Genomic DNA, 19,235 nt, shown 5'->3' with positions numbered 1-19,235 from the left:
TGGTAACCTAATGTCAATCACTTTGTTTCTTAAAACAACCACCTACGTTGGTATTAATTAAGATGTCGGTGGTACTGTGAAAACGTTGGGCCACATCTAAACATTTTCTTTGATAATTTGCAGAAACACTTCAACAGAAATATATCTATCAAAGACGCATGTAAAGGTTTAGCACACATATATGCAGTAATAGGCTATCATGTAGGACTTTTACAAGTTTCTTGATTTCGTTTACATTTCTGGTGTTCAGCATACTGTTGTTTTTAATTCATGGAATGTTTTTTTAGGACAAAACGTGTATTCATTTGAAATACTTAGAACTGGACAAATAGTAAATGTCGTACCAAAACAGGTGGTGGACTTAATCGGGTATAGCTGACGAAATACATAGTCATCAGTGCTAACGATTGTCCTTGCCGTGAGGTCATCAGTGCTAACGACGTGTCTATAACTTAGTCAGCTCTAACCGATTGTCCATGAGGTTGTCAGTGCTAACCGATTGTCCATGATGTCATCAGTGTTAACCGATTGTCCATGAGGTTGTCAGTGCTAACCGATTGAACATGAGGTCATCAGTGCGAAGCCACTGTCAATGCGTTTGTCAGTGCTAACATATTGTCCATGAGGTCATCAGTCCTAACCCATTGTCCATGAGGTTGTCAGGGCTAACCGACTGAACATGAGGTCATCAGTGCTAAGCCATTGTCCATGAGTTTGTCAGTGCTAACAGATTGTCCATGAGGTCATCAGTGCTAACCCATTGTCCATGAGGTTGTCAGTGCTAACCGATTGAACATGAGGTCATCAGTGCTAAGCGATTGTCCATGAGCTTGTCAGTGTTAACAGATTGTCCATGAGGTCATCAGTGCTAACCCATTGTCCATGAGGTTGTCAGTGCTAACCGATTGAACATGAGGTCATCAGTCCTAACCAATTGTCCATGCGTTTGTCAGTGCTAACAGATTGTCCATGAGGTCATCAGTGCTAACCCATTGTCCATGAGGTTGTCAGTGCTAACCGATTGAACATGAGGTCATCAGTGCTAACCCATTGTCCATGAGCTCATCAGTGCTAAGCGATTGTCCATGAGTTTGTCAGTGCTAACCGATAAACTATAAGGTCGTCAGTGCTAACCGATTATCTTTCAGGTCGTCATCCCTAACCGATTGTCCATTAGTCATCAGTGCTAACTAATTATCTATGAGGTCATCAGTGCTAACCGATTGTCCATCAGTTCATCAGTTCTAAATTATACAGAACATCTTTCTATGGGCTTCTGGCTGAGAACTAGGAAATATGTTTGAGGGGTCTGGTGTGGCACAACCTAATTGACGCAATCCTTGTATTTGTTATCGGGAACAAACGTGAAGTATACGGTGTTCTTGTGAGAACCCATGTGTCAAAGAGACCATGACATAATAAGCTGAAACTGCTTCAAGGTTATGCTACAACAAATCACAATCAACTTCCAGTGTAGACTGAATGTTCTGCCATCAGTGATTAGGTGTAAGACTGCTGTGTTTTAAAGGTACACCCATCTAGGAATAATATTTAAATCAGTTGTTTTCAACGTGATGAATGTGATCACAGATATTTTATAAGAGGTGGCATTGTGTGAGGAAATGGGGTTGATATGTTTAGTTTCCTGTACTCGGAAAAAGAGCTGGTTGAGCTTGCCACTCATTTTGTTTGTGTTGTCGCCTCGGTGGCAGGTTCTATGTAACACATATGTAGGGCTAAATACTGTGGGGTAACAGTTCCTGCTGGTCATAAATACGTCAAAATACTCACACATTTCAGTTTCCTTTGTAATTTGTTTCAACCGTTACTGCCAAGATGGGAAAATGTTATAAGAAGTAATAATGTAAAATTCGGTTTTTACAGTGGCATTTTAGACACTGCTGAGTAAAAGTAAAGCACCTAACTTCATGGATGACAAAATCTGTATTCAGATTTGTATGTAGCAGGTATATGAAGTATGTGCTGTGATGACATGTATCAGGTATATGTAGTGTGTGCTGTGGTGACGTGTATCAGGTATATGTAGTGTGTGCCGTGGTGACGTGTATCAGGTATATGTAGTGTGTGCTGTGATGACATGTATCAGGTATATGTAGTGTGCGCTGTGGTGACGTGTATCAGGTATATGTAGTGTGTGTTGTGGTGACATGTATCAGGTATATGTAGTGTGTGCTGTGATGACATGTATCAGGTATATGTAGTGTGTGCTGTGATGACATGTATCAGGTATATGTAGTGTGTGCTGTGATGTCATGTATCAGGTATATGTAGTGTGTGCTGTGATGCCATGTATCAGATATAAGTAGTGTGTGCTGTGGTGACGTGTATCAGGTATATGTAGTGTGTGCTGTGATGCCATGTATCAGGTATAAGTAGTGTGTGCTGTGATGAAGTGTATCAGGTATATGTAGTGTGTGCTGTGATGTCATGTGTCAGGTATATGTAGTGTTTGCTGTGATGACATGTATCAGGTATATGTAGTGTGTGCTGTGATGTCATGTATGAGGTATATGTAGTGTGTGCTGTGATGTCATGTATCAGGTATATGTAGTGTGTTCTGTGATGTCATGTGTTAGGTATATATAGTGTGTGCTGTGATGTCATGTATCAGGTATATGAAGTGCGTACTGTGATGTCATGTATCAGGTATATGTAGTGTGTGCTGTGATGTCATGTATCAGGTATATGTAGTGTGTGCTGTGATGTCATGTGTTAGGTATATATAGTGTGTGCTGTGATGACATGTGTCAGTTATATGTAGTGTGTGCTGTGATGTCATGTGTCAGGTATATATAGCGTGTACTGTGATGACATGTATCAGTTGTATGTAGTGTGTGCTGTGATGTCATGTATTAGGTATATGTAGTGTGTGCTGTGATGTCATGTATCAGGTATATGTAGTGTGTGCTGTGATGTCATGTATCAGGTATATGAAGTGCGTGCTGTGATGTCATGTATCAGGTATATGTAGTGTGTGCTGTGATGTCATGTATCAGGTATATGTAGTGTGTGCTGTGATGACATGTATCAGGTATATGTAGTGTGCGCTGTGGTGACGTGTATCAGGTATATGTAGTGTGTGCTGTGGTGACATGTATCAGGTATATGTAGTGTGTGCTGTGATGACATGTATCAGGTATATGTAGTGTGTGCTGTGATGACATGTATCAGGTATATGTAGTGTGTGCTGTGATGTCATGTATCAGGTATATGTAGTGTGTGCTGTGATGCCATGTATCAGATATAAGTAGTGTGTGCTGTGGTGACGTGTATCAGGTATATGTAGTGTGTGCTGTGATGCCATGTATCAGGTATAAGTAGTGTGTGCTGTGATGAAGTGTATCAGGTATATGTAGTGTGTGCTGTGATGTCATGTGTCAGGTATATGTAGTGTTTGCTGTGATGACATGTATCAGGTATATGTAGTGTGTGCTGTGATGTCATGTATGAGGTATATGTAGTGTGTGCTGTGATGTCATGTATCAGGTATATGTAGTGTGTTCTGTGATGTCATGTGTTAGGTATATATAGTGTGTGCTGTGATGTCATGTATCAGGTATATGAAGTGCGTACTGTGATGTCATGTATCAGGTATATGTAGTGTGTGCTGTGATGTCATGTATCAGGTATATGTAGTGTGTGCTGTGATGTCATGTGTTAGGTATATATAGTGTGTGCTGTGATGACATGTGTCAGTTATATGTAGTGTGTGCTGTGATGTCATGTGTCAGGTATATATAGCGTGTACTGTGATGACATGTATCAGTTGTATGTAGTGTGTGCTGTGATGTCATGTATTAGGTATATGTAGTGTGTGCTGTGATGTCATGTATCAGGTATATGTAGTGTGTGCTGTGATGTCATGTATCAGGTATATGAAGTGCGTGCTGTGATGTCATGTATCAGGTATATGTAGTGTGTGCTGTGATGTCATGTATCAGGTATATGTAGTGTGTGCTGTGATGTCATGTATCAGGTATATGTAGTGTGTGCTGTGATGTCATGTATCAGTTATATGTAGTGTGTGCTGTGATGTCATGTATGAGGTATATGTAGTGTGTGCTGTGAAGTCATGTATCAGGTATATGTAGCGTGTACTGTGATGACATGTATCAAGTATATGTAGTGTGTGCTGTGATGACATGTATCAGGTATATGTAGTGTGTTTTGTGATGTCATGTATGAGGTATATGTAGTGTGTGCTGTGATGACATGTATCAGGTATATGTAGTATGTGTTGTGATATCATGTATCAGGTATATGTAGCATGTGCTGTGATGATGTGTATCAGGTATATGTAGTGTGTGCTGTTATGTCATGTATCAGGTATATGTAGTGTGTGCTGTGATGACATTTATCAGGTATATTTAGTGTGTGCGGTGATGTCATGTATCAGGTATATGTAGTGTGTGCTGATAAGACGTTTGTCAGGTGTATATATATATATATACTGTCGAGGAGTATCCACTATACCAAACATGTAGTCTTTACGAAGTGTGTTTTGTGATGAAGTGTTAATGTTGCTATGGTTGTTTATGTACGAGTGGATGGTCTTGAGACAAAAGCGTCATATTTCCTTCCTCACCCCATCCATCTCACTGACTCAAGATGACACACGCTGACAAAATCGACTCTGGATCAGGTCTGCTCCTTTTTTCCTTATTCCGATAGAATCAAAATATGACATCGATAGCTTCCTCACTTGCGTGTAAAGCCAGTCTATTTATCACCGCGGTCTACATGGTGAAACATCTCCCCTCAATGGCGGCCCGTCGTGTCCCCACCCCCAAGCATTGTATATTACTTCCCTGACAACTTCTCGCTTGCTCCTCCACCCCTCGCAGCGCTCAGTCGGCTCAATGAGGTCTCTCATGCATTCACTTAAGGCTAGTCGTGTGGCAAATGTTACATAATACATAATTTGAAATTAATTTATAGTAAAGTGTTTGACTAATGCAAACAGTTGAACTGACATTGTCAACATTCAAAGGCCAGTGGAAGCACACAGGGGTATCGACCCTTAAAATATACTCTTGTTCATTTATTGAATGACATCAAAACGCTTTTAAACAACTATCACGTTGGAAGGAAGGGGTGCCTCACACAGAAAATGTTGTAGTGTTCGCAGAAACTGCAGCTTTGTAAAGATGACATCGATTATTAGCTAAATAATCAATAATCATTTCATCATGGCTGGTTCAGCGTCGCAATCAGTAATTGATATTCTGTCATTTAGTTTATTAATGACATCGTTTAAAAAGTCAAGTAGCACATGCACCGGGTTACACCGCCACCTTACACAGTCCCGACACGAGACGACTCAGCCCTTACCTCTCAAGTGTGAAATGAACAATCAATAAATGTCTCTTTGTTTGATTTTTTATTGCATGAAACATCAATGTAAAATGAAGAATATTAGAAACAGCATTAAATATGCTTTGGGGTAAAGATAATATAATGGTAACATGAATACAACCCATGCAACGCCCAGCACCAGCAGGCTTCAATGCACGGTATAGACAATCTGGACGTTCTAGTACTTTGTGACAGCACACTTAGTGTTCAGAGTACAGTCATTCGAACAAAGGGGACATCAGAAGAGCACTCTGGAACTTGTGACAGTGTATTTAGTGTTCATAGCACAGTCAGTCGAACAGGGGGAGTCAAAAGAACGCTCTAGCACTTGTGACAGTATATTAAGTGGTCGTAGCAGTGACGTCACATTAAGTGTTCGTAAAAACCCACAAAACAACAGTTATTCGAATAAACAGACATCTGATCAAAGCTGGGATTCAGAACATTAGGACAGCTCTGTCACACAGAACATAAGAACAGCTCTGTCACACAGAACAGGCCTCATATCAGGTCGACGCCGAGACGTGTCGTCACTGGGCACGTCATTGGTCGCGCCAACCTCCTCTACAGATGGCCACATGAACACAACACGCATCTCTTGTTTTCACAAAGTTCAGCCGTGTAACCTATCTGTCCAAGCTTCACTTCATACACAGCCATCGTTGGTCAGCTCGGGGGACATTCATCCTCGGTTCTCCGGGAACACAGTGGACCCTGTTGGTGTTGGGAGCTGACTCACGTGTTGTTGGAGCCCGTGGATGAACATCCGGGGTAGTGAGGGCCTCTGTGCCTGCGTAAAGGCTGACTCTCCGTGGCGGAAGTAGAATGCGTCTATGTTAGAGAGGATGGACGCAGCCTGGGGATGATACGTGAACCAGTAGGGGTTGGTCTGGAGCATGCGCTGTACGGCGGCATAGTTGCCAGCTTCCGCCAAGAGTTCCAGACCGACGGCTGTCTGTCGCTTCCACTTGGTTCTGGAATAGAGGGACAATGTGAGTTTCATATTACGTGGTGAATGTCTGGGAGGGAGCCTCTGATTAGTCATTGTCATATAGGGCGTCATTGATAAGTGACTGTTATGCTAGGTAAGATCCGACGTCGGCATGCTACAAGTGTATTCCAAGTTGTTGAAGTTCGGGAAAACTAGAGATTACTGTAGACCCGTGTTCCCGGAGACGCAGCAGTTAGCTTGTATGGGGGGTATATCATATTAAACCCAGTCACATAATTGAATGCATCCTATTCCTTGGGATTAGCCATTGAGAACACCCACCCTTATCGGATGTAATTGAATCCCGGGAATAAAATGAATATATTAGATCTATCTCCAGCGCCGTGACATGCGGGCAACTATTGTCGCCAGCAGCATACAACGGCGGCACTGTGCTACAGGTGGTAATCTATATTAAATTAGTTCGGACAGAAGCCTCCACGGATTCACGCACCAAACTGATAGCAACATATGAAAATACTGGGAAAAACTCGTGGTCACGAACACCTGGACAAGTAGTAGTAGTAGTAGTAGTAGTAGTAGTAGTAGTAGTAGTAGTAGTAGTAGTAGTAGAAGCAGTAGCAGCAGAAACAGCAGTAGTAGTAATAGTACCAGCAGCAGCCATGATTACATGATGACCTTTAGAGAGCAGACAGCTTCAAAAGAGAGGGGCTTTCCATTTTTGTCTGACATGTTTTTAGGAATACTTTCTCTAGGAATGCCTACTTCTCCAGATTTTGGGCAAACAAAAGAAGGATGTTCACGACGAATAGTGTAGCGTGACATCGCTCTTACTTCTATATGTTGGAACTAGTCATCAGTGCGGGCATCAGACAATGGACAAGCGCAGTACAAGAGTCCGTTAGATCAGTCGTTATGCTGACATGTCATGGCTGACGGTGCAAAAACAGCCAGAAACGTTCTTCTGTCGTGCCTTGCTTTTTTATCAAGTTCAATCAGTATATAAGAAGTTAACACAAACTGCCATCTTTTAAACTCCCTTATAGCGCTGCTGTCCCGCGTTCTTCTGCGCACCCCACACTCTACCGCACATATCTATCACTGTACGCGCCACACACCCAAGTACCTCAACGTACGGCACGACTCTTTAATCCTTTTCATAATATTGTTGTCAAAATTGACAGTGTTTATAGGATTCTAAACGAGACCAGTGAATCGAGTAACGACGAAATTTGTTTGCGTTTTAGTCAAATAGCTGGAAGTCACCCCATCCCCATCACGGCGATAGGGCCATTGTCCGGGGCCTTGGGACCACGGCGAGTTCTGCCTGACGGCGCATGGTGTCGCCCCCCTGGAGAGAGTAGGTTCGTTCTGAGTGAAACTTTGACGCTCGTGACAACACTGTGAATGACGTTCTTTATTCCCGCAGCTTGTGTTAGTGCGAAATGAGTAACTCTCCTTTGACAGAGGCGTCAAGAGCACACCGTCATAGCTGGTTGTAGCAACACGGCAGTACAGGCGGCTTCTCACGGCCCTGACGGAGCGGTTCTGTGGGTGGCGCTGCGGCGAGGTACATTGCGATGCTGTACATTCCTATTTTATGATTTCGTTTTGAGTTGTAAAATAAACACTCTGTGGATGTCCGGTATAATATTGTCGCCAGTAAACACGTTTACAACGTTTCCATTTAAAATATTGTCTAAAGGTTCAAGTAGAGGAACTGCAGTAGCCTTTTACCTCTGAAGTACATGAGAAAATTATCATTTTACTCAATATTTAGACTTGAGTAGGAAGCGGTCATGTTTCCTTACTGGGTGGAAGGTGCTATATATATCGGATGTAGGAGGCAAACAATATGCAAGAAGGGGTCGACCAGATACAAGACAAGCATTAGGGTGCCTTTGACCTCGCACTCCCCACTGTAACAAATGACCCGTCTCTTTCACACGCCGCGCTTTCTGACCGACCTGTGTTTAGTGTGGTTATTACTAGGGCATTGACGGCTGTACTAGTCGCCCCTTGAAATAACAATAGATTGATGTTCTGACACTCTGTCCTTCACGGTGAGGTCCAAACCCCTGTATTCCCTGTGAGAGCTGCAGCTGCTACAGGGGTGCCGTTACTGCAGGACAAATACGTCATCGCAGTACTTCACTGGCAGCCAAGGGGCTGGCAGGTACCATCTCTGCTGACTTTACAACATGGAGGCCAGAAAGACAGGGGGAAGTTTGGGTTTTCAGTGACATGGGTTTGTCTTCGGGTTGCTTGAAGGGTTTCTATAAAAAATATCTAGGCAGATGTAGGGTGTGGAACCCCTCGCCAGGTCAGGGAGTGCGAATCTTTGAGCTTACTGAGTAGGCGAATGCAACATATCAGTTCCACAGTGCGAGTAAGATTGCCCTGAGCTGAGATATGTCTTGCCCTCGGTCAGAATGAGAGTACTTTAAGCTGAGATATGTCTCGCCCACAGACACAGTGAGAGTGTTCTGAGCTGAGATATGTCTCGTCCTCATTCACAGTGTGTGTTCTAAGCTGAGATATGTCTCGTCCACAGTCACAGTGAGAGTGTTCTAAGCTGATATATGTGTCTCCCACAGGGGGAATGGGGGCCTTTAAGCTGAGATATGTCTCGTACACAGTCACAGTGAGAGAACTCTGAACTTTGTCTCACCTTCTGTTCTGGTACCACGTCTTCACCTGGGTGTCCGTGAGGTTGAGTTTGGCCGCCAGTTCCATCCTGTCCTGGACACTGAGGTATTTCTGTCTCTCGAAACTTTTCTCCAGACAGCTCAGCTGGTGGTCAGTGAAGGCCGTGCGGGCCTTGCGGGGCTTCTTGGACTTTATCATGAGGGGGTCAGTTTCATCACCATCGTCGACGTCATCCTCGTCGTCTGGAAAACAAAGCAGTTATTTCAACGTGAGGAACATACTTCTATGTCCTTACAAATCAAATATCTCTCAGTTTCACAACCTCAATATCATAATGATAATACCTCCATTTCACAGTACAGAACATAACGTATTATTACAAACATAACCTCCATTTTAAAGAATAGAATGTACCTATGTTATACAGAAACACACCTTCATCTCATCGTACAAACCACAACATAGAGATACCTTCATTTCACCGCAGAGATATTACATCTGTATTATTTAACATATTCTCCATTTCACAATGAAGAACATACCTTTAAATGACTAAAATATGTACTTACAGAACATATTTCCTTAGTCTTTTTGAGTTATATCTACATTTCACAGTATAGCAGTTACATCTATAAAATTATAAAATATACATCATTTTACAGTGTAGAAAATATACCTCGTTTTAGTATTGAAATTACATATATATTACTATAAAATATACCTCCATTTCATTGTGTAGTAATTACATCTATATTATTATAGAATATACCTCATTTCATTGTATAGTAATTACATCTGTATTATTATAGAATATACCGCATTTCATTGTATAGTAATTACATCTGTATTATTATAGAATATACCTCATTTCATTGTATAGTAATTACATCTGTATTATTATAGAATATACCTCATTTCATTGTATAGTAATTACATCTGTATTATTATAGAATATACCTCATTTCATTGTATAGTACTTACATCTGTATTATTATGGAATATACCTCATTTCATTGTATAGTAATTACATCTGTATTATTATAGAATATACCTCATTTCATTGTATAGTAATTACATCTGTGTTATTATAGAATATACCTCATTTCATTGTATAGTAATTACATCTGTATTATTATAGAATATACCTCATTTCATTGTATAGTAATTACATCTGTATTATTATAGAATATACCTCATTTCATTGTATAGTAATTACATCTGTATTATTATAGAATATACCTCATTTCATTTTATAGTAATTACATCTGTGTTATTATAGAATAGACCTCATGTCATTGTATAGTAATTACATCTATCTTATTATAGAATATAGCTCATTTCATTGTATAGAAATTACATCTATATTAATATAAAAATATATATAATTTTAGAATAGAAATTACATGTATATTGTTATACAAAATCTATATTATTATAAAACATACCTCCATTTCACAGTATATAAATTACATATATGAATTATAATAAAACTCATTTCACTGTTTAGAATTTCTATATGTATTATTATATAATATACCTCCGTTTCACAGTATATAAATTACATATATACATTATAATATAACTCATTTCACTGTTTAGAATTTCTATATGTATTATTATATAATATAACTCCGTTTCACAGTATATAAATTACATCTAGGCTATTATAAACATACCTCATTTCACAATATTCAAATATTACCACATAATATGCCTCCATTTCACAGAATAGGAATTACATATATATTATTGTCATAAAATATACTTTATTTCACAATATAGAAATTAGATATATCTTATTATAGAATATACCTCAATGTCAGAGTATAGAATTTCATCTATATTATTACAAAAAAACACCTCCATTTTACGGAATAGAATGTAGCTCTATTTTATTGTAAAATATACCTCCCTTTCACCGTAGAGAACATACATCGACATCATTGAAAGAGATATACCTCTATGTCATTATGCAAAATACAGCTCCATTTCAGAACTTATTTCTAAAACATTACAGCATTATCTTTCCAATTTACTACATGGATAGAAGTTAAGTATTGAGTTCATCTAAGAATACACATGAAGGTAAGAAATCTCTTTGAAAATCCAGATAACAATTCAATTAATTACATAACAACCTAGGAACGCACACGCACACACACACACACACATACATACATACATACATACATATATACATATACATACATTAAAACAACTCTTTCAATTTCTTATATACCATAAATCAACTTTCTTTCGACCGTCAGATTATTTTCCCCGTTAAGTAACTGACACAGGGTAACTGGATAGTACTAATTTGTAAATGGCATGTAATACTCGTCATGTTTTAATTCGTAACTGTTATTGCGGAAGTTTTGTGGCTATTACAAATGTTGCAGAGTTAATTAGGAAGTTGCACACTCTTGGCGAGAACGGTCAACTGTAGTCAGCCGACGGATATTCGCCCCCACGATCTGGGATCAGGTAGCTGTTGACAGCTAGTTTAGTTAATCACGAGCTGTGAAGGATGAGATTTGTTTTAATAATCACGTATTGAGAGGGGCACTGTGTGATCTGTGTCCCAGACCTTCATCAAACACACCTGCATCACCAGCTGATCAACTCATTCTTTGTTATTAACTCTTATGCAAAGGTTTCAAAGTATTTTAATGAGTAAATAAGGTATCTGTTCTGCAAACAAATGTTCAGAGATGTTACGGTTGGTTGTAGTAGTAATGATTATTACGTATTTAAATTCGTTAATTGACAAAATATTATTAATCATTCATCCGTAGTGGTCGGTTAGATATGTGTGTGTCAAGCTTGGGAGCATTTGACCTCCGTGCAAGGATAGAAGTTGACTCTTCTCGCTTATGAAGGTTTACACAATTTACACAAACGGACAGATGAATATAGTATATACATATATCCATATTAAAGAAAATTATATTCCTAGGATTGGCACACCAATCCTTTTCTTCTCGTGATTTGTTGGCAGTTTCTTTACAGCACATTTTAGTCCCAAATATAATGTATGTTGTTTACAGCTTGTTTACAGCATTTTTGTTATCCCAAATATAATGTATGTTGTTTTACAGCATATTTTATTCCCAACTATAATGTATGTTGTTTACAGCTTGTTTACAGCATATTTTAGTCCCAAATATAATGTATGTTGTTTACAGCTTGTTTACAGCATATTTTAGTCCCAAATATAATGTATGCTGTTTACAGCTTGTTTACAGCATATTTTAGTCTCAAATATATGTTATGTATGTTGTTGTTTTTACAGCTTGTTTACAGCATATTTGAATCCCCAAAATTATATATTTTGTTTACAGACAGCCTGCTGTGTTCCCAGGGGGTTACAACTTACAAGCCTTCAGTTTGCACCCTCGCCACCGGTCAGTCCGTGACTGGCCAAAAGCCACATGGACCAGGACAGGCTGACACGAGGGGTGGACTTCTGTATAGCCATAACAGTATTAAAACATTGTGCGCTTTGAGCAGGATATCTCGCCTCGACAAGGGTGTTATACATATTGTCATTATTATTAAAACACATTCAACTCGGTCAAGTTGAATTTTGTGCAAAGTGATTGATTTACCATGCTAAATTTCATTTAAGTATAAAATTATAAAAGATTTCTAAGACACTTTCAAAGTGGAATGATCCAATTTCGGATCCCAACATAAAAATTTAGAGTGTTTATTGGTTAATAGTCTTTTGCAGAAATGAAATATATATTTATTTTTCGGAAATCATGACAAAATTTCTTTCATGTTAATTAATATTTATAATTATATTTTCTTTGTTGAATAGTAATAATTAATATACTTTAGAAAATTGTCAATATACGAATATTTGCAGGAATATATTTGTTAGAGACAATTACAATATTTCCTTTATGTGGAATCACTGAATAGTAGTTTGTGCTTTGACATTAAACATACAGCCAGCAAAACAGTTTCTGTATGATAGTAAATGTTAACGGTTGTTTAATGGGACGTTTGAAGAAAAAGTCCGTAAAAGTTTCTCTGCGAGTATTATTGTATCAAAGCATATGGTGAACTATTTATTCATTGTTTTGTCACAATGTGCATTGACAAATATTTGAAATGTTGCAGATATTTCCTTAAAGACCTGATCTATGTTGTCAAGTAATCCTGGAAATTATTGAAGTCAGATATGTAAGTATGGTATAGAGTGAAATAAGGGTGGGTTGAAAATGATTTATATATGTATGTTATAGATGGAAATATAGGTTGTGGTGAACAAACGTTATATATGTATGATGTAGAAAGAAATAAAGGGGGTGTTAAAATGAGTTATATTTAAGTGGTATAGATGGAAATATAGAATGTGTAAAACAGGAGTTATATAGGTATTAGGAGTTATACAACACACTCAGGTTGGTGGGTGTCGCCGGGGTATGACACACAGGGACATGCGGTGTTATAATAGTACCAATGTGCATACCATTAACTTTTCATGTTACATTTCTGATTGTCCATGTTGATTAATAATCAGTGTTTACACGGTTTAACAAGATTCAGCCACATATATACTGTTAAATGTTAAAAATTCATTGACACTCACCACTGTCGCTTAGCGATGTGTCCGCTTTCTTGTAGAGGGGAGAGCGAGACCGCGATCTGTCTGAAAGATGTCCAGCGTTTCTGGCATTATCTGACAAGTGCCCGAGTCTAGATGTGTCGGGCAGGTGCCCGATTCTAGATGTGTCGGATAGGTGCCCAAGTAAGTTACTGTCAGTTATGTGGCCAAACGCCCTAGCACTAACGGGCGTTGTGTCCCTACCTCGCACATCCCTTGATAGTCTGTCAGACAAGTTGGTGCCTCTCTGCCCAAGAATGTCTGTTATTAGGAAGGACGGTCGTGGCAAAACTTTTACAGTTGGTTTGATAGAAGTATGGCATTGCGTTGAATTTGGTGACGAACGGTCGTTGCCGCTCTTGTGGTCGATGTTGCTGCTGTGTTCGATGTTGCTGTTGCTGTCACTGTCACAAACTCTGCTCTCTGTCACATCAATGTCTGAGCCCCCATCCGACAACTCCGCGTCTGAATCCAAGGGTACCCGTCTCTCTTCCTCCTCCCGCAGTGGAGATGCCGCTCCTTTCTCCATCATCAGCTGTAGAGATGAACTTTGAGAGTTACTGTTGCATGTCTTGATAATAAACAAACTTCAGATGTCTGAAACAGTGTCGGGGAATCTGACAACAAGACGTCAGATATCGGGTAATATCGTGAGTCGGTCCACTCTCTCACTGATCAGCAAGCTACCGAGGGGGGGATATGTGGGTGAGTAAACAGGGTTGTCTCCTCGGGGGTCGGCGGATGACGGTCGGCGATACTGCGTGTATTGACGGTTCGCTCGATTCTATTCCATGTCAATTTAATAGCGTTTGAATACACTGGCAATTGATCGCATCTCGTCAAGTGTGGCAGCAGTTAGTGAGGTGTTGCTTCAGTTTACTTGTAGACCAAACCAATTAGATCCTTCCTCGCTGACTTGTTTGACCAATGGATAGAGTAGTTTCAACTTGTGGGCGGTGCCAGCTGTTTGAAGTCGTCATCCCACTCTGCTGTGATTGGCTGCTGGGTCCCCGGGTCGGTGGCGAGGCCGGCTTCTACCTGTGTTGTAATTACCTCGTTGTCTCTCCACGTTCGCTATTGATTGCCGAATGAGGCGCCTGAATCAGCTTTCATTTCTTGGAGTTAGCGATCAGTTAACTCACAAATAGATCGATACAGTTGGCTTCTCTCTAACTGAAATATTTTTATTGTCAATATATGATGCATTTTTAAATTGAATGCATTTAATTTAGTTTCGGATGTTTTTAATTTTAGAAATCAGGAAATAAATATATTTGTTATTTGATGATATTTTGAGGTTTAAAGGATGACAATGTTATTGATTAAGTGACATCTGTAGATTTGTAATCTTCCCTGTGATTCTGTGCTGTTCTTGTTGGTGGTGGCTGCCATTTTCTTCATCTATTAAGTGTGTAAGGAATCGTCCTTTCACTCAACAATTACATTTCATATCCAAAATGGGAAATGGGATATACAGAATCTCCCATAGTGACTGATTTGCGGATATGGGGATGTGAGGTGGGGTGGTACGGAATGTAAAAAGGGGTCAGAGGTGTGCGTATGTTTACGTGCGTGTGTGTGCGTTTGCGTACTGAACAGATTATGTTGGAATCCATCTTACTACCAAAACCACCAAAAGCAATATGACCATAAGTGATTTTATAAGATCCGTCACGCGGTTCAGTTCCTTATTTGGTGTCATGGGTCAGTCACGTGACACGCAGGTATCTATCCAGACCTTGCAGGCGACAAAATTCTGTACCATGTATCTTTTGTAAACATGATTGTGCCCTCCGATCTCAAATTCCGCCGTGACACATTATAACAGGTTTCAGTTATTTAATGTGTTTAACACTTAAAATTAATAAATTAGATTAAAATTTACGAGAAACGATTTGTCATTGAAGGATCTGGATGATCTCCGGTCTGAGTTTCGATGCTGTGGGACGCAAACAGACGGACACAGACACATCCACAGACACAGGCCCTGACATTTCTGGTGGAATCTAGACATTATTTTCAGTGATTTGTGTCAACTGATTTATTTATTAATTGCAATAATTGCAATAAACATCAAAATTTACAAATTAACTAGGTTTGAAATATTACGTATAAAAGGCAGATGCCATGTATCAACCATAGATTGCCATATTGCCCGAATCTCTAAATTTTTGTGATTTTGTTTGGCGCTAATTAATGCCGCAACTGTCAATGATCAATGAAAGATGAATGTCAATGATCAATGAAAGATGAATGTAGTGTTGAACGTCATGATAAGTGATCTATATATAGTGGAAATACGTATTTAACGATGTCTTCAAATCGGACCACCCGATCGACTTAATTGTCTAGTATGATCAACCATGTATCACTGGAAATAATGTTCTCATCTCAACAAAATAGAAACGTCTTTCCACCTTTATAAATTTACTGTTTATTGCTACTTAAACACAAGTTCCGGATGCTCTACTGTTGGTATGGTGTATCGAATGTATATCTGTATGCTCATATAGCACCGCTTGTAGATTTTCGAGTTTAACAAATTGAAAATGAGAATTGCTCAAAGCTGTTTCAGAAGGTACGTTCTTTTGAATTAATTCAGTCCTTAAGTCATCGAGTGTAAATATAACTGTACACAATATCAAGACATAGGTAGTGATTATTGTCAGGTATGCAGGGCCAATGACGTTGTTCCCATACCCGGGAATATATGGGCAACAATGTCGCGCCACAACAATGACGTTACATTTGTACATGCCACCGTGTAATATCGGGTGCTACTTTAGACACGTTCCCATCGTTTGTGATCAGAAATCTGTCGTGATATGCTCCGTGATGTGTGTGATGATGATCGGGGTCGCTGATAGCCGAGGGTGTAGAATAGCAGGGAGAGCGGGTCTGGCAGAACGACTCTCTATAACGGTAACTGCCTTGACACCTGAGATTTACATTTGGATAATCATCATGGCTCATTGTTTCAGGGACTAATGTAAGTGTGAACGATCTTTGTACACGGAATGGGACTGTTTCGCTTGTATTGAAGCCGTGTATGGCCTCGCCTTTGTGGACGCACGCACATATCAACATTATAACATTTCAGAGAATGCCATTGAGATACAATAAACTTTTCGCCTTCAAAGTTGGGTTAAATGCACGTGCTCTATTGTGAGTCGTTTGTGGCGGTAGCTGCTTATGTTTCTATTGTGCGCCTGTTGACAGAAAAAACATCTGAGTGGCACGCATTCCTGAAACATTTCTCCCGTTTGGACGAGGATATTTGTAATGTACCAGTAACTCGCTCTCTGTAATGGCGTCTGACCGTGACTGAAGGAAGCATGTCGGTTTCTCACACCAACTTAAATAACATCTAAATACATTATTGAACAAAGCGTGTCGTTAAATGTATAGTCACTCGCTTTATCCGCAATCTTGTTCTGTACAAACATTAAAGTTAATGAAACACCACCTATATGAAGAGAATATTGATGACATTCAAGTGTACACAATTATATGTGTTAACCCTGTCTACAATGTAATTATTTCACAATGAAGCAAACATTGCTTTGCTCATGTATATGTTACGGTCTATCAGTAACGTGATTGACTTGCGCAATTTACAAAATGCCTTAATATTTTAGTCATGTGACAAATTGACTAAAACATTATGTTTGCGAGATTGACTGAAATTAGTCAAGAGTGTCAAAGGGGGCTAAAACATTACAGTGGACTAATTAAGCTTAGATTAATAGCCCAGTCCATCCCCAACAACACACCACACACACACACACACACACACACACACACACACACACACACCTAAACAAAATCAAATATATACTGACTTTAATATTCTTATTCCTTTCAGTGACGCTATGATGATATTAAGCATGAATGTGTTGGTAATGGAGGGAATTCGATATTTGATAAAAATAAACTGACAGATTTTTTGCTAATTTGGAAACCGACTAATATGTCTGTAAATATTTCAGTCACATTACAGACTGACAATACCATATAACGATATCCAGCATTTGATCAATCCAATGATTTCTAATTTGTCAAAATCGTTTATTGTTAATAGGGCCCAGTCTCGTTCTAGGTGACAATGTCGTGAGGTAGCTAGTGAGAAGGGATGTGTGAAGCTGTATGGGGCTGTGAGGCCGGCATATGGTCCAGATTGTGGTGGACATTACACCCAGGTGAGACAATGTCTCCTGACAATAGCGGAGAACGGAGGTCACAGGCACACACAAACTGCCGCTGATTGGGATGCATATTTCAAAGCTTGGATTTACCGCGTGGTCTGAGGAAATGGACAAATTGAAGTCAGCATGTACCAATGACGGCTCTGAATGCTTCCTTATGAATTATTATTGGGTAATTTGGCGGCCGTCGTGTACATATGTTGGTAGAGAGGAGAGTGATAAATTGTCGGCGTTTATTTCATCTAGCAATAACTCCGGTGCTGTCTGCAACACCAGCATATGCCGGACACTACCTCGCGTCAGTACACGCCTGTGTTACATCTACTGCCCTCTGACCCGTCACGATCTTATCTTCACTTCACCAAAACATGCACAGACTGTATTACGAACATTTACAAATATCCCTATTGATACACAAACCTACCGGCACTGACATATACCTACATATAAATACGTATTTAGATAATGTACTCATTCAGTATTTTCATATATATGGTCTGGTCGATATCGCTGTGTTGTCTAAACTGCATTTTCTTGATGTGATAATACGGTGCCTAAGCGGCTGTTCCAAGCACCTCCCCTACCAAAGGTAGATGGACAATTTAACGTTATAATCAATACGATTTCAGAAAAGTGTTCCTAGTTTGTCCCCTCTTTGGATCTTCTGGATTATTACATCATTGCTTTCTGTGTGCTGACCCACTCCCGGTATCCTGTCAACCTGACCCCAACAGGAGCTAACATTGTTGTAGTACCAGGGACAGGGTCGTCCACGTAGTCCCCTCGCTGTAACCCACGGAGCGGCCTGACACTGGTGTGGTCATGTTTGTAGATCATGTGTGCATATACATTGTACCTATATCCCCCTTCATAACGCATACACTAGCTATGGGGCGGTGGGGTAGCCTAGTGGTTAAAGCGTTCGCTCGTCTCGCCGAAGACCCGGGTTTGAATCCCCACATGGGTACAATGTGTGAAGCCCATTTCTGGTGTCCCCGCCGTGATATTGCTGGAATATTGCTAAAAGCGGCTTACTCACTCACTCACAGTACACTAGCTCTACTTTTATTCCGTCACATTATCTGCTATATGTTTACATTATACGTTACCCTCACATGCCAACATCACGGTACTCGCTCGTTCACTCACGCACGCACGCACGCACTCACTCACTCACTCATGTATTACTTCCTGTATGTGTAAACCTAAGCAGGACCCGCAGTGTTTCCAGATAAAGGTTGAGCTGCTCCACTCTCAGCTGACGCAACATACTTCCTCTTGTCAGGTCTTGTTTCCGGTGTTGTGGAGCCTGCGTGACGTTTATAATTACCATCACCGCCTTTAACGGTTGAACGATTTAATAATATATTGCTAAAGTTGTAAAGACTTTCTAGTTATTTCATTATATTCTAGTTATCCGCACAATATCTTTACGAGC

The 19,235-nt window shown here is 39.8% G+C and overlaps 1 long non-coding RNA gene across 1 annotated transcript; it reads right to left on the bottom strand.

Annotated features, from left to right (window-relative positions):
* Positions 1-6,337: 6,337 nt before the first annotated feature.
* LOC124291723 lies at positions 6,338-13,590 on the bottom strand. The gene is made up of 3 exons (XR_006902269.1): positions 13,578-13,590; positions 9,000-9,219; positions 6,338-6,350 (listed from the first exon to the last, which is right to left on the bottom strand). It is a non-coding gene; the product is annotated as an uncharacterized LOC124291723 (long non-coding RNA).
* Between the last annotated feature and the right edge of the window lie 5,645 nt (positions 13,591-19,235).

Source organism: Haliotis rubra, unplaced genomic scaffold (assembly GCF_003918875.1).
Source record: "Haliotis rubra isolate DU_JTF1 unplaced genomic scaffold, ASM391887v1 Scf1130, whole genome shotgun sequence".
In the NCBI taxonomy this organism is placed as follows: Eukaryota; Metazoa; Mollusca; class Gastropoda; order Lepetellida; family Haliotidae; genus Haliotis; species Haliotis rubra.
This window is presented reverse-complemented; position numbering and strand designations above follow the sequence as displayed.